We start from the raw sequence: 15,837 nt of genomic DNA on the forward strand, positions 1-15,837 counted from the left end.
GCGGGCGGTGTAAGGAGGGAGGAGGGCAAGGAACAGAGTGTGAAGGAGCAAAGCAGGGTGGAGGAGAGCGGGACTGAATGCACAGAGGAGAACGTGACGTGACGACGGTGTATAATGAACGGTCTGCACGCAGCGCCGCTATGGAGAGCAGATCATAAGTGAGTGAGGCAATAACAAACGTGAAAGTTCTAAATAGACGAGCTCCGGGCAGAGGACAGGAGAGTTCAGGGTAAACCTCCAAAAAGCCGTATCCCAGCATGCAGCAGTCACCGCTGACGAAAGGCCGAGGCTGAGACACGCATCAGACAGGGTTCAGAGGTCACAAGGCCACCCCGGCTTTCATCATCCTGCGTATTGGCTCCAGGCTGCACAGTGTCTGTGAAATGTCAAAAGGGGATGAAGCAGGCTGGAGGAAAAATCAATTCACTTTGGAAACACTGGCCGGGCTCCTGCGCTTTGTTTTCAGCGCGCACACAAAAGCCTGACGCAGACCTGTTTTGACATTTTACCAGAATTGGATCGCTCTGAACTGTGCTCGCAGACGGTTCTGTGGGAGGGATCTGATTTAATTTGCTTCATTACTTTCCTGTAAATGAAACGCTCTGAGAGATCAAGCTGCAGGCGTTGGTTCCTCATTCGAACGCGGGGTCGTCTCTCAATGTGTTGCACAGTGGACACCCGGGATTACAAAGCAACACTGAATTCCCCGCGGACTGATGCGCGCACGCGTTCATCTGGCTAAGTCGAGGGAGCGGATTGGCTGGACTGCAGCAACAATGTGTGCGCTCTACCTCTGCAGCTGTCAACATCAAGTTGAGTTGCACGTCCAGAAGAAGAAGTGACATGTTTATGCGGCTGATAGCGACTCCTGTGTGGTTATTCTCGTTAGAATACACAGAATCATAATTGTTTGGACTTTATAAAGATAAAGTGTTGACTCCTAAAATAATCACAGGCCATTAAATCGGACAAAACCAAACCATGATTCACACGTGTTGATTGGATTGCCGTAATTAAACAGGCCTGCAGGTGAGCATTGTAGCTCTTAAGACATATAAGGACCGGGGCTAGTTGATTGGGAGGGAGATGGACCGATCGCTTTGAGTGCAGGCTTCACTTTAACGGTGAACTGTTGAGTTCAAACCCGATCATAACCGGGATACGGTGACGCACACTCCATGTTGCGGGCTTTTTGTGGATCCATATTGAAGCCAACTCTTCCCAGAAAGCACCAGCAGCTGTTGAAGCCTGACAGGCGGCAGTTTAGTTTGTATTCTTTCAGAGTTCTGCTCTCCTGTTGTATTTCTGTCACCAAGGCCCAGGGATGGAGGGCTGGAGCGATGGAGGATTTAGCGATGATCAAACTCACCGGACTGGACAGGAATAACACAACAGGACAGGCTCTCTCACTCCTCCGTCCATTGTGGAGATGATTTGACCGTCTGGGGTGCTCGGGCCGTGGAACGAAATAATGACTCAGAGAATTGCCAAAGGGGGACGGGGATGACAGAGGGGCCAGCAAAGGTGCGATTGGTGGGTGGAGGTGTGGACAGGATGGCCGTTTTTTCCATTTCTCAGGCATCTGAGTCCCTTGTGTAACAAGGATGCAATTAGGAAGAGGGAGAGTGTTCCATCCCCCAGGGCTAAAGAGATGAGGGGGGGATTCTTCTTTCCTCAACCAGCAGTGCTCCTTCTTCTAACCCGTCTCTCCACCTTTCTAACATGCAATGTACTTCTGTTCTCTCGCTCGAGCCTTTTATTTTATCCCCACTTTCTCTGCGAATCCTCTGTATTCATTTCCGCCATCTGGTTTGGCTCCGACGCTCATGAATATTCATCGCCCCAAGTATTTATTTTAATTACGTGATCCTTATATGCACGTCCACGTTCACATCCTCGTCGTGTGCACATCTTTCACGTCAATTTCCATCTACAGCAGCTGTTTCTCTACACCATTTGTTGTTTGATTTATGCTACTTGATGCATTGTGTTCTTGATTGTGAATTTTACATTTTAGCCGTGCGGTCGCGCCATCAATCCGAGCACACTAGTTTCTTGATGTAAATCCACAAAAAAAGCCACAGGACGTGCAGGCTATGAATGAGACATAAATGACACATCACCACTTTTGTCGTTCGGCTTTTGGTTTAATGCTCTGTACATTCCAAAACAAAAATCAATTGATCCCTCTGGCTGACCGCTGCAGGTGTTGCGACACCACTGACTGAGTGCCCTTTGATGAGGCTCCGATTCAGTCTACAACACAACGGAGAGGGTCTATTTCTTTGTATGCCTTTGAGGTACTCGTTGTCTTCTCTCTTCACCTCTTTGCTTCTCTTTCTGCCCTCCTGCGAGAGGGAGATAAGTGGCCGTGACACCAGCCACCTTTGCAACTCCGACCTTCTGAAGTATGGGGCGCCGTTTGTAAAATGTTGCACGTTCTAAAGTCCTGCGTAGTTTTGGTACATTTAACATTATTGTATGAAAAAAAAAGCACAACATTATTCATACTCACTTTTTCAAACATTTAGAGAGAAATTCATGTAAATTCATGCAATAACTTTTCCAAGGATAATGTTTGGCAGTAACACAAAGTTGTTAAATAATATAAATGTTAAATTTAACATTTAGATTTATATTTTACATTTAGATATACATTTCACATTTACATTTCACATTTAGATTTACATTTAACGTTTACATTTCACATTTACATTTCACATTTGTATTTATATTTAACATTTATATTTGCATTTAACATTTGCATTTGTATTTAACATTTATATTTACATTTAAAATTTAGATTTAGATTTCACATTTATATTTAACATTAATATTTATATTTAACATTTATACTATTTAACAACTTTGTGTTACTGCCAAACATTATCCATGGAAAGGTTATTGCAATAATTGCATTATTTGTCACACAATTGATCACATCATAGTTTATTTTCATCTTCACTGCATGTTATCCAACTCCCCTGCCATTTCAGATCCTCCCAAATCATCAGCTCATTACACTCACCTGGTTCTCCTTTCCCTCACCTGAAGCACATCCCCTCATCAGCCACTCACTATTTAAGCCCGTCACATCCTGTTGTTCCCTGCCAGATTGTCTTGTGAGTTTTCCAGCGGTTTCCCAGTGGTTTCCCAGTTATCCCGATTTACCTCTGTTTTCACCCTGCCTGCCTTTCAACCCCAGATACCTTTGATTTGTTCGCCTCCCTGATTGCCACCCTGGTTCTGACCCCTGCCTGTTCCCGTCTACGGATTCCCTGCCTGCCCCTCTCGGATTTGTTTGCCTACTGACGGATCTCCCGGTTTTGACCTTGTTTGCCCCGTTGATTAAATCTACTAGTCCCTCCCATCTTGGTCTGAGTCGTGCTTTTGGGTCCCATCGTGTACCAGTAACCGTGACATTATTACAAACGGCGCCCCATCCTGATGCTCTTTATTTTGCATTTACAATTCAGTGCATCTATTCAGTTAATGTTTATGCAGCGTGAGCTCATGTTGCTGAAACGTAGCGCCTGAACGTAAAGCAAACATTCTTTCAGCAGTCTTCAGGTTGTGTTTTTTTGTAACCAGTTCACACAGAAATGCAAAGCGCGTATTGATTGTAATGCCGCTGAATGACACAGAAACATTGATGTAATGAAACAACAGACGGCCTTTCAGCCTTGCAGAATTTTTTTTTTTCTCTATTGTTTCCTGACATGATTATTTAGCTGTAAGAAAGAAAAAAGATGCCAACAACAGAGCCCGGGCGAGCTGAGCTGTAGTCTATAATTACCAAAGAGACGTGGGGGGGAAAGACGAGAGAGGTGGTCATTTAGAAGGGTTGCTAATTGTAATTACTGTTCTGGTGGGATGTCACCATAGCAACCTTAACCCCCGTTGGCCTCGGCCTGACCATGGAGGCTGTGTGTAGGCGAGTGTGTGCGTGTCTGATACAGTGGAAGACTCAGGTGTCCAGAACACAACATCCCTCTTTCCCTCCTCCATCTCCCCCATCCTTCATGTTCTCTCCCGGTCCCATATCAATTCTTCCTCTACAGCTTTCATCTTCTCTCTTAGGCCTCCTTCTCTTTCACTCAAGGCTCCTTGACCCCCCCCCCCCCCCCCCCCCCCCTCTCATCTATTTCTTGCTTTTTCCTCCCATCGTCGCTCCCTCATCCCCGCTGACCCGGTGCTTCGCTTTCTGCTCCGCTGCTTCCTCCTCGCACGTCAGTCGTTAATCACGCACTTCATAGAGTGTACTTCCTCGGTTTCTGTTCACGGCGTGTCAAAAGGTTCTCCTATTTTCCACGTCCGATATGTAGCCGTGTGTTTACATGTGTTTCAAAGCCTGAGACGTGAGCTGTACCTGCTAATTTATGGCATCCACAAATAGCTCATAGAGGAAACAAGTCATGCTTGGAGCTCAGCACAACAGCAGCACTGTGGTCAGTAGTATATAGCCTCTACTTTTGCGCGTGCATGTGACCTTTGACCTCAGTCACATGCCAGAGGGCGTGCAAGAGGGAACTTTTGGGGGGTAGGAGGGGTGGGGGGGTGGGCATGTGACCGCCGCCATTTTGACCGGAAAAATGCGTCATTGAACTTTTGGGGGGTAGGAGGGGTGTGGGGTGGGCATGTGACCGCCGCCATTTTGAAGTCATGCCCCGGAAATGCGTCATTTTACGAATGGATACGTAAACCATTTTTGACGATGATGTGCTTGGTTTTGATTGGAAATTTGCCATATCAGTGGGTGTTTTATGCGATGGGCGTTAGTTTTGACCGGAAACACGGGACTGTAGGAGGGGTTTCATCATATATATAGATGTGTTATTCACCTCCACCACCAACGCACTCATTTTGGCCTCATCCGCTGTTGCTGCTGCTGTTGCTGCTGTTGCTGGTTCCGCTACTATTGCTGTGCACACGGATTCTTTGCAAAATGCGGGCTGCATATTGCATGGAGCAGGCCGCAGAGACTGACATAGGTATGTCTACAGAAAATAGCCCATGCTATACAGATGTAGATGCTTCCCAGAGCCGGAAAAAGCGTGAGGGATGTCTTTCTAGAGAGCCGGCTGTAGAGCTAGAGCTGGAGGGTGTTTATGGGTACGTGTATAATGTTAAATACTATGATGGCACGGTCACTATGATTTCTAGAATCAAGGCCCAAGACAAGCTAGGAGGGGGTGTTGGTGAAACAGTTGATGATGAGGCTGCTGTGGGGGGTCGACATGGGTGTATGTCTGTAAAAGATTGGCAGCAGTTTCGATCAATTGTCTGCATAGATCTTGAACAATCAGGTTTTCTAGAATCTCTATACTCTGTTCAGTGGTATAGTACAACAGGGCCTAAAATACACCATCTCATGGCAGATCGGTACAACAGACGCCCTGACGATTTCATTTTTTTAAACGTTTGTGAAGACAGAGAGTATGTGGTAGCTCAAAGAGGCCGCCGAGGATGGAGAGAGCATCCGTACCCTCTTACCATTGAAGAGTTTAATATATGGTTCCCCCTCGTGTTCTTTGTTCAGTGGTGTGACTGGCCCGCTCTGCAAAAAGTGTTTAGTCAGATTGACAAATCTATCCAGAGAGACAGCGTCAGTAAGGCTTACGGGGCTGTTAGAAAACGTCTTGTTTACGACAATACACCGAGCGGTGTGCAACCTGGTATATCTACTACCATGTGTAGACCGAAAATAATTCACCCCTCAATCATCTAAAAGAATGACAGGTGGGTTATGCTAATGTTGTGTGTATATATATATATATATATATATATATATATATATATATATATATATATATATATATATGTATATATATATTTCTGTCACTGATGTTAATTCATGCAGAATCATAAAAAAAGAAAAACATTTTTTGTTTAGTCTCTGAAATCTCAGGGACCCAGGGGGGATGGACCCCGCCCACTTCTCCTTCACCTCCAGCTCTGATGGTTCACACCCCGCCTCAGACTCCGCCTCCCGGACCGACGGCCACACAAGAAAAAGAAGAAGAAAAGAAGCTCTGTGAACCTCACGAGGTGTTTAAGGATACTGCACGGTTCCTAGAATACCTTAGAATCGGGGTGCTACATCTGTTGAACAAGGTCTGGGTTAAATATAATATAGAGATCTGCTACGGCTGTCAAACAAATAATCCCAGTCAGAAAAACCATCCGTGTTTATATCCATGTGACTGGTTCTACGAACTACACTTTGATCCGCTGATGAAAAGGCTCTGGAATGACAACTTCATATCCGCCATCCTCCTGTTTATGGATATGAATGACCTTCAGGTCGATGCAGACCGCATCCAGGGGGATGCGGAAGTACTTCTTGACGAGCTGAAATCTGGAGGCAATGCGGCTGAAAGTATCCAGAAAATGTATGATACACTGATCGGGGAAGATGAACTCAAAATGAACCAACTGAAAAAGCTTGGCAGGTTGTGGGGAGAAGTATCAAACCCGTATGAAGCATGGGAGGTACCCGATGATGATGATGATGATGATGATGATGATGCGACAGACATTGATGCGTAAAAACAATCTAACATGCTAAAAACAAAAACAAAATGAAATCGAAAATGAATGAAGTTCTTGAGTGTTTTTATAACTGAAAATGTATTTTTGCTTTTGCAGTGGGGCGAAATACTACTATACTATCAATCTGCTTGTCACATGTTGTACAAGAGAAATAAAATATGTTGTAACGAATGAACTGTCGGGCATTTATACTTTGGTATTATCATGGAAGGGACTCTACAGAAGATTTATCTAGACCCAGCCCATCCGGGAGGGTTAGGCAGTGTGTCTAAACTTTGCTTTGTAGAGAATATATTTTGTCCATGAACACCCTGTATTGTCTACCGTAGGTGATTTTTGTAACAGGGTTCATGTCGCTCTGGACGTGGCATTTGACACATCCGTGGAAAAAACATCCCGCAAATTCATAGCAAGTGTTTGTTACAGAGTTATAGCCATCCACATAGAACGGCTCAAAAAGCTGTTCACCGTGATTGAGAGCATGTTTAATCTCAATATTCTCTGTGAGGGCCACATATTCAAGCCATTGCATCGATACATCAGAATACGTCTTATTCTGAGCAGTGTATGCCCCCTCAAACGTTAGAGCAACTGTGTCCTTTGGGAGAAACAGGGTTTTGAACACCCCCATGCAGCTCGATGCTAGGGTGGTAAATGAGAAGGGGTCAAGTTCCGTGCACTCTATGAATGTCTCACGATAGATGCTGCAGGCTTTTCGCAACACTTCTACATCGTTAACACAGTAGCGTCCGATTTCTTTTTGGAAGTCAAATGTTCCTCCTGAAACGGTATTATACCATTCCATGAATCTCGCTTTATCGCTATCACTCATATCGTCAAAGCCGTAGTAGGACGGATCAGGATATTTACCGACATAATACTCATGCTCCCGGGTGTTGAACTTGTGGGGAAAATAGCCTTTCTCGACATCACTGAACCCTAGGGCAGCGGGGGTTTTTGACAATCGCATGGGAAGGAAACTGAATGAGTCAATCCATCTCTGCCGGTATGACCTGTCATACATCAGTATCACCCGACTCCCTCTCATGGTGACTTGCGGAGTGATCTTTTGTTTGACAAAATATTCCAACAGAATATAGTTGTCAAAGCCGGATGCGTTGTGGGCGATAAACGTGTAGCCTTTGTATCTAGGTCTTCTGTAATACTTCACAAAGGTGTCCACACAATTCAAAGTACTAAAACAAAACTTTTTTCCCTCTAAATCCATAGCACATACATAATTTGCCTCGTGTTTTCCGTTATGAAACCTTGTCTCAAAGTCAAATAATATGTAGGTTGTTTGCGGCTCTTTCTTTTCAAGAGGCTGAATAAAACACTCATGTTTATCATTGCTCTCCAACTGTTGCTCACCACAGTGGACGCAGACTTTTGGCGCGCATTTGTGCGCTTTTTGTCCTGCTTTGTATGTTTTTCCACATGCCTCACAGTATTTCATAGCATCACAGGGGATGAGGGCATGGACGCTTTCTGGCCGCTTGTGCTGATCAAAACAATATTTCGACTTACATATGCGTTTACAATCACCGCATTTCTGTGTTTTACCCAGCTGTGTACGACACTCTAATGTAAAACACACATTACACAGCTGTTCACAGCTGTGGTATAATCGATGTTCATAGGCTTGGTAGCAATACTGACATACTTGTTTTGCCCCAAAAAAGCCTTGCTGGTTTTCAATCAGGTGATAATGGTCATTGTGTAGATATAACCAGACTGTCCGGGGATGAGGCGCATCGTGGGTTTGGAAACACTGAAGTCGTTTACGACCTGCTGCTGCATGGTGGAAGATTATGATTTTCACACCCAGATGTCTTTCGAAAGCATCTACATCGGAGAATGAGACCTTGTGCATTGGTCCAAAACCCAACGATCTATGTAGTTGAGTTGCAAATCTCACTTTATCTTGCAGGGACATGTCTGGATGATTAAAATGTGCTAAACAGAGCGAAAAGCACAGGTTATTATCAGTATTGTCAGGGGTGTGCAGAAACCGACCCTTCTTTGATAATATCACATCATATGGGACATTTGCTAATTTTAGATAACCCCCACCGTTTCTGTTTTTAGCTACGGTGATCACTAATTCCAATTCATCATCCGTTATAGTCTCATCATTGCTCTGTATCACTTGTGCAATTTGCTCCATAAACAAGTCAGAGTTGTACGACTCGTTTACGCGTAGAACAGCTTGTATGTCACTAGCCAATGAAGGTCCCCGTAACAAAACGTTCAGCACACTACCAGCCGGAGAGGCCTCTACAGCTCTATCAATTACACCCGCCACTATTTCTCTGACCATGTAGGGGATTTGCTCGAGGTCAGTAAGATCCACGTTTCTGAAATCAACCCCTTGTCTAAGCTCAAATGCATTGAATGAAGGCATCTCTCTCATGGTGACTGTCCTTCCCTCTATGCCTGAGGAGGTCTCACCCCCCCTCATTATCTCCCCTCCTCCTGTTAGTGTATCATCATGCCCCCCTTCTGTTCGGGCCTGCTCCCATGACCCTCCCTCATGACCCTCAGCAGGCCCCCCAACACCCTGTTCATGCTCCACATCTCCATTTGCCCCCATCTGATTCAGCCGGTCGTCACATATTTCTGCCAACACACACCCCCCAGCCCCTGCATCATTGTCTGTGTACACAAGTGGGCCGTCTGCATGATCCAACACGTGGCTATTTGCGCCTGTGGTATTAAACCCTGGGTCTAGGACACTGACCAAGTCTGCATAGCCGCTATCTAGATACGATGAATGTTGTTCCGTATAATGAATTCTGTCAACATCATGAAAAGCTTCGGCAGGGTATGCAACAGCAGCAGCAGCATCAACGCGCGATCTCTCCACCAGTGCACGTAGGCTTTTAAGCTGTTTCTCTGTATTCTGTAACAGGACCCTATACCCATCATCATTATTATTATGGTTATCCCCTGATCGATGTATATCACCCGTGCCCCTCTTCAAAACTTTTCTGGGGGGAGGCATACTACACGTCTGTATTGTTTATTTAGACACCCCCCCTTATAGACACCATGCCTAGTAGATCACCTTGGATAAAATTTATTTGTAAGTAGAGCTATGATAGCTTCACTGGATGCATTCTGAGCTATCAGGTATTGTTTTATGGAACAGCCGTTGGCGTCCTGTGTTTGTCTAGCCTCCTCTTGTTTCTTACATAGATCGGTTACTATCTCTTTTAATGCGGTGTTGGAACGCCGCAGTTCACTGATTTCATTTATCAACTCTACATATAAGGGGTTAGCTGTGTCCCTCGGGTGCACAATCACCACCTGCTCTGTTTTGTTGAAATGGGGTTACACACTCTGCCGATGTTGCTCCTATTGTAGTACTCTCTTCTTCATAGTCACAGACCGCCTGCAGCATTTCCTCGTCAGTCAAACATTCTGGATAGTACCATGTGTCCTTTGTTGGTGTAGACCGGTCAATCTGCACCCTGCTGTACAAGCATACATGGTCAAAACATGTTATAAAACAAATGTCTATATATATATATATATATATATATATATATATATATATATATATATATATATATATATGGATGATGTCACATACCTTGTAGAAGGTCTCTCAGACTGGACACCCGTATGTACTTTTTTTTTTTTCACTGGGGGAGCATAGAATTATAAAATCATTTGAATGATTCGTCAAATAATAAATATATAGAAAGCTTATATCATACTGTCATTTTCCCTACCTGTGCCAGCTCCCTGGTTGGGGCACGTAGTCGTTGTTGGTAGACAACTGAGTGCAGCAATCTCCTTTTCCAGTTTTTCAAGACTCCCATGTATAGGATGCGCGCTGTCATCTATTTCTAAAAGGTATAAATACCTATTAAAAAAATATATATAAATATATAAAAACAAATATGAATCACTCGACATAGTACAATCTTTAAAGCTTTCTATTTTTAATTTTTTTAATTTATACCAATGTATGTGTGTGTGTGTGTGTGTGTGTGTGTGTATATATATATATATATATATATATATATATATATATATATATATATATATATTTGACAATGAAATAAGTACTTACCACATATCTGGTCCATTGCTCCCCCCTTGTAGTACATCTGGCTCTCACTGGAAATGTCTTAAATGTGAGGATGCACCAGTCTGCCAGGGTGTCAAGAAGGGAACCGTGGCTGTATCTATATAGGAGACCCATACCCCCCGAATGCAACATCATTACCAACTAAGGACCCTGTTTTTTCACACGCCAGGGTCTCAGTGGGGGTGAGGGTTCATATGTTGCTTAAAACTAAACAAACTGCTCACTGTTTACCACATAAGGACTCTGTTTTTCTCCATCCCTGTGGGGCTCTCAAGCTATTTAGGGTTTAGCACCGTTTGGGTGCTGCGTACATTATGCGACCCTAAGTCGACACGCTTGTTCCTCGTTAAAACTGTATGTTTTGCTGAGGGGTTTTTCCTCTGTTAGGTTACAATGTGTGTCCTGTTGGCTAAGAAGAAGATAGCCCCCTAGTTCATGCATTAAGCTGTTATTTTTGAATCTGAACAGAAGCACCAGTGTCTCACTGGTTTGTGGTGGGACCTCTCATACAATTGAAGAGAAGCAAAAGAAGACGTTTGGGGGTTGGCCCCCGGCTTGTGTACTGTGTCACATAATGCTACACTAAGTCGGCATATGTGCTCCTCGTTAAACCTTAAGATGTATGTTTTGCTGAGGGCTTTCCTCTGTTAGGTTACAAATTGTGTTCTATTGGCTAAGAAGATAGCCCCCTAGTTCATGCATTAAGCTGATATTGGTGAATCTGAACAGAAGAACCAATGTCTCACTGGTTTGTGGCGGGGCCTCTCATACCTTTGAATAGAAGAAGAAGAAGACGCCACTGGGACCACACTGGGATAGGCCTCTGCTGTTTCACTAAGAATCCTGGAGCGTGAACCATTCCAAAAGGAAAGTTCGATCGAGGCGCCAAATAACACATCTATATATATGATGAAACCCCTCCTACAGTCCCGTGTTTCCGGTCAAAACTAACGCCCATCGCATAAAACACCCACTGATATGGCAAATTTCCAATCAAAACCAAGCACATCATCGTCAAAAATGGTTTACGTATCCATTCGTAAAATGACGCATTTCCGGGGCATGACTTCAAAATGGCGGCGGTCACATGCCCACCCCACACCCCTCCTACCCCCCAAAAGTTCAATGACGCATTTTTCCGGTCAAAATGGCGGCGGTCACATGCCCACCCCCCCACCCCTCCTACCCCCCAAAAGTTCCCTCTTGCACGCCCTCTGGCATGTGACTGAGGTCAAAGGTCACATGCACGCGCAAAAGTAGAGGCTATATACTACTGTGGTCGATCCAATAAGAGTTAAGCGCTATTTGCATTTCTTTGGCGCACAAACAATTCTTTTGTGAGCTTAAATTGAAACACACACACACAAACACTGATCCAGGTTTTAACATGGGAGATTGATTTCAGCAGCAAAGAATCACCTTAAATGGACCTCTGACACTCCCAAACAAACGTTATCTTGTTTGTGTTTACTGCTTCACGCCTCCCTGCTGTGCCTGCAGCGCCACGAGGAAAAGCCTGTGTGTGAGTACACTACTAGATAGTCTGGTCATTGAGGTTTACAGTGACGCACTAAATATATTTATGAGTGCTGCCACTTGAGGATAAATGTTATGTGCTCCGACCCGGTGTCGAAGTATTTGTGTTATTGAACTATAAAGGCAGAGTCTACATTGATTTTTGTACGGCTAATCAACTGTTCAAATTGCTTTGTAGTCACTTGTGTGGCTCGACCGGCAGGTAGTTTGCTGCACGGGACCATATAAAAAAAGCCGTAAATTGAAACATTTCTTTTTAGAAATACAGATGTGATGACAAATATAATGTCTCTTATTTTCCTGTTGTTCTTTTGGACAAGCAATCGTCCCTCTGTGTTGTCTCACAAACAGAGGCCGCTCCCAGCAGCTGCTAACACTGCGCTGCTTGGTCTGTGCTCTGGCTGACCAGACACACAAATATTTTTTATTGCATTCTTCATCAAATTTTCATGAGATATGTGATCCTGCTATAATGGAGTAAAAAGCACCACAAAGCCTGTATGCTATAATATTATAACAAACAACGCCCTGCAACATGTAATACAAACTTAATCAGGAGAAGTGAGAGCATATATAATATCTAATGTAAAAATAAATTCTCTACCACCATTCAATACTATTATAGCACAGACAGAAAAATGAAGGTGACCCGACGCCAAGAGATGAAAGACTTCCTTACGGACCAAAATGAGCACGCTGTGTGATCTGAGCGTGAGTTGGGGGATTCAGGTCATCAAACAAAGAGCTGCATGGCAAGTATTGGAAAAAAGGCTGTGATATTTTACCCATCAAGCCACAGAAATTGACACGTGACTTAATTGTGCACGTTGGGAAGTAAACACATGCGGCTCGGACGGAGCTGTTGGGTGAATGTCAATAAGCAGCAGCTGGCATTTGAAATATAAACGCCCCCGTAAAAATAGACTTTTTTTAAAAATTGCAATAGTTTAAGGGGCTATTTTTTCCAATCTCACCGTGGGGCCTGCTGAGCCGTCGGAAAGAAGCTAGCGCTGCTGACGGCGTGATCAGTGCGTATGAAAGGCAACAGCTCTGAAGGAGCTGCCGGGGGTGACGGAGTGAGCGCGTTGCATTTCTACGTCCTGGGTTGGGACGGTGTTATAAATTGTAACCAAAAGACGTGACTGCAGAACGGGAGCACGTCAATTTCATCTTACACACACACACACACACACGTGTGCTAACATGCACGTGTGGCCGGACCGGCTATCCAAACAAAGCGCGGATGGATGATAAAACAATCGTGCCGCTATAATAAAGCATTTAATATTGAGAGGGCCCAAATTGTTGCAGATGGACCACGGGAATAAGAGAAGAAGGCCCGTGTCTGGCTTCGTGAAGCCCAGATGGAAGAAATGCTTTGTGTGGCAGCAGTGGTAATCCTTAATGAATGCCATTAATATTCCTCAGAGGGGAGATTGTCAACGAGCAGATTGAAATGCAGCGGAAACCAAGATGTACTTGCGGGAAGAGATTTGGACAGAACTGGGGGGAAAAAAAGGCAGACGAGGGTTTATGTGAGGTCTGACCGTGAGGTATTGGAGTTGGAGGGGAAGGATTTAGACTTGGATGCAAACAAAAAACTACGGAACGAGCACAAAAAGAAAGGGGAGGCTGTCGGGATCGGAAACAAAACACGTTATCCGTGTATCCCTGGACAGACAGAAAAATGACTAAATATAAAATAATGACTTTTTAGTGACTTTTGAGTTTATATATAATCAAAAAAGGGAAAGCAACCAACACCAAATAAGAACGGTTCCTTCACAAAGCGCGTCTTTCTTTCAGTAAAGGTTTATCCCCACACAGCTATATATATATATATATATATAGCAACTGTTACTTCTTAACAACTTAGCCGGTTGGCTTCGATGGTGATTTCCCATGGTAGATTAAATCCTACCAACAACCTCTACCGTAGGTTGGGGTTACAGTGGGATTATAGTGAATTAATTGGATTTGAGGAAAGTCTGCCTCATAAACCGCATTTAATATATACATACAATATATAAATGCATCTTTTTTTTATGATGATGATGATGATGATGATTGTAAATTTCATGTAACCAGAATCTCTATAACTAGAGACCGACACAGCATCTGCAGTCACAGGGAGAATGAAGTTGTTTGTCCACGAGACAGGGAAAAAAAACCCTCAAAGGAACAAATTCAATATATCGTGGTGACCTCTTTCTGGACGATTGTCTCTGGCTCATTCCAATCAAACTCAAGATGACCTAAACTAACAAGTGACCCCGGGGACCAGTGGGCCACAAAAGCAAGATCCAAATAATGCCAGTGGAATAAAAGCAGCTGGTTGGACGGAAGAAGGAAGCAACTGGAAGTGAAACAGAAGAGAGACCTCATACCGGATTACTGACAGGGTTCACCCAACTTCTTTAAAACTTTCTGAAATATAGTGGGAAAATGTTAACATGTTGATTTGGGACAGCAGCATATAAACAGAGGACATACACAAATCCAGACAGTCTTCTGACCATCAGACTAGGTTCAATTTAAGAATAAGCTTCATAAGTGGCTGCTGCGAGCTCAATGAAATCTTTGAATCAAAAGCTCCCGGCTGACCATCTATCTCTGTAGAGAGAAGAAAACCAATCACATCATAATTTGTTCTCATTGTAAATACGATTATATAACCTCTAAGCAGTTATTGACATTTAATCCGTGCCGCATACATTGGTGTTTAGGTATTAATGTATGTGCGTGTGCAGTGTTTTCGTCTGTGTACATTCAATGCTCAGCATGATGCTGGTAAATGCGTCATAATAACAATCCTAACAAAGCTTATCTAGCTATCTATCCCCGTGAAGCTCTGCTGCCAGCGTCATGCCACGTGGATTTTCATTTGAGGCGCTCGGCAGAGGAGACGCTGCTCCCGCCGTACGATCAGCTCATCTGTCCTTCTTCATCCGCCTCCCCTTTCTGTCTCTGTATTGACCTCTGACCTGCCGTCCATTCCCCGCCCAGCTGCGCACAAAACCCCAGATCTCGGCCGATAGCGCGCACGAGTCTAACCCTTCTGCGTGGACTCAAATCCCACCTGTGAAGTTACGCTGTTGTTTCAGATGCCAGCGGATGAAAGGCATCCCGTTGAGTGCTTGATTGCGGCTCCTGCACTGTTCCATCCCACCCACCAACGTATGAAGATCTCATCTTTCTATTAGTGCAACGTGTATATCGATTGCCGGGCAGCACGGTGACACGGCTGAGATGTGTAAATGTCTTCCAGGTTTTTTATTTTCATTCTGAAACTACTACATTTGTAAACCGCTCTACATGCCTTCTTCTCTGCCTTCCTTTTCCTTCTCTCCACTGCACCCCTCGTATAAACGTACCCCTCCAGGTGGAGGAAGCAACATGCAGCATGTTGCTGTCATCTCCTCGGCCTCTGGTGCCCGAGCCGTCTGAGAAGGGATCAATACCAAACCCTTAATGTCTGCTGCTCCCCGAGCGCAGCGCCACCGGCGGGAGATGAAGCGGTGAAACAGACTGTGAAGCTTCCCTTCTTTTCCTGCCTCCTTTCCTCTGTTTTACTCATTTTCACTCCTAGCAGACTGACGCCTAGTGTGTGTGTGTGTGTGTGTGTGTGTGTGAGTGTTGTTGTCATGTGG

At 44.3% G+C, this 15,837-nt stretch overlaps 2 long non-coding RNA genes across 3 annotated transcripts; one reads left to right on the forward strand and one right to left on the reverse strand.

Moving 5' to 3' along the window:
• Window positions 1-4,584: 4,584 nt before the first annotated feature.
• On the forward strand, window positions 4,585-6,723 carry LOC144383622 (uncharacterized). Its single transcript, XR_013451047.1, has 2 exons — window positions 4,585-5,739; window positions 5,894-6,723. It is a non-coding gene; the product is annotated as an uncharacterized LOC144383622 (long non-coding RNA).
• A 3,136-nt stretch (window positions 6,724-9,859) lies between these two features.
• LOC144383650 (uncharacterized) lies at window positions 9,860-11,801 on the reverse strand. Of its 2 annotated transcripts, none has more exons than XR_013451066.1 (4): window positions 10,634-11,801; window positions 10,290-10,406; window positions 10,148-10,199; window positions 9,860-10,028 (listed from the first exon to the last, which is right to left on the reverse strand). It is a non-coding gene; the product is annotated as an uncharacterized LOC144383650 (long non-coding RNA). The 2 variants fall into 2 exon arrangements; XR_013451067.1 differs by having other exon boundaries at window positions 10,290-10,423.
• Window positions 11,802-15,837: the final 4,036 nt, after the last annotated feature.

The sequence above is a fragment of the Gasterosteus aculeatus genome, chromosome X (genome assembly GCF_964276395.1).
Source record: "Gasterosteus aculeatus chromosome X, fGasAcu3.hap1.1, whole genome shotgun sequence".
Taxonomy (NCBI): domain Eukaryota; kingdom Metazoa; phylum Chordata; class Actinopteri; order Perciformes; family Gasterosteidae; genus Gasterosteus; species Gasterosteus aculeatus.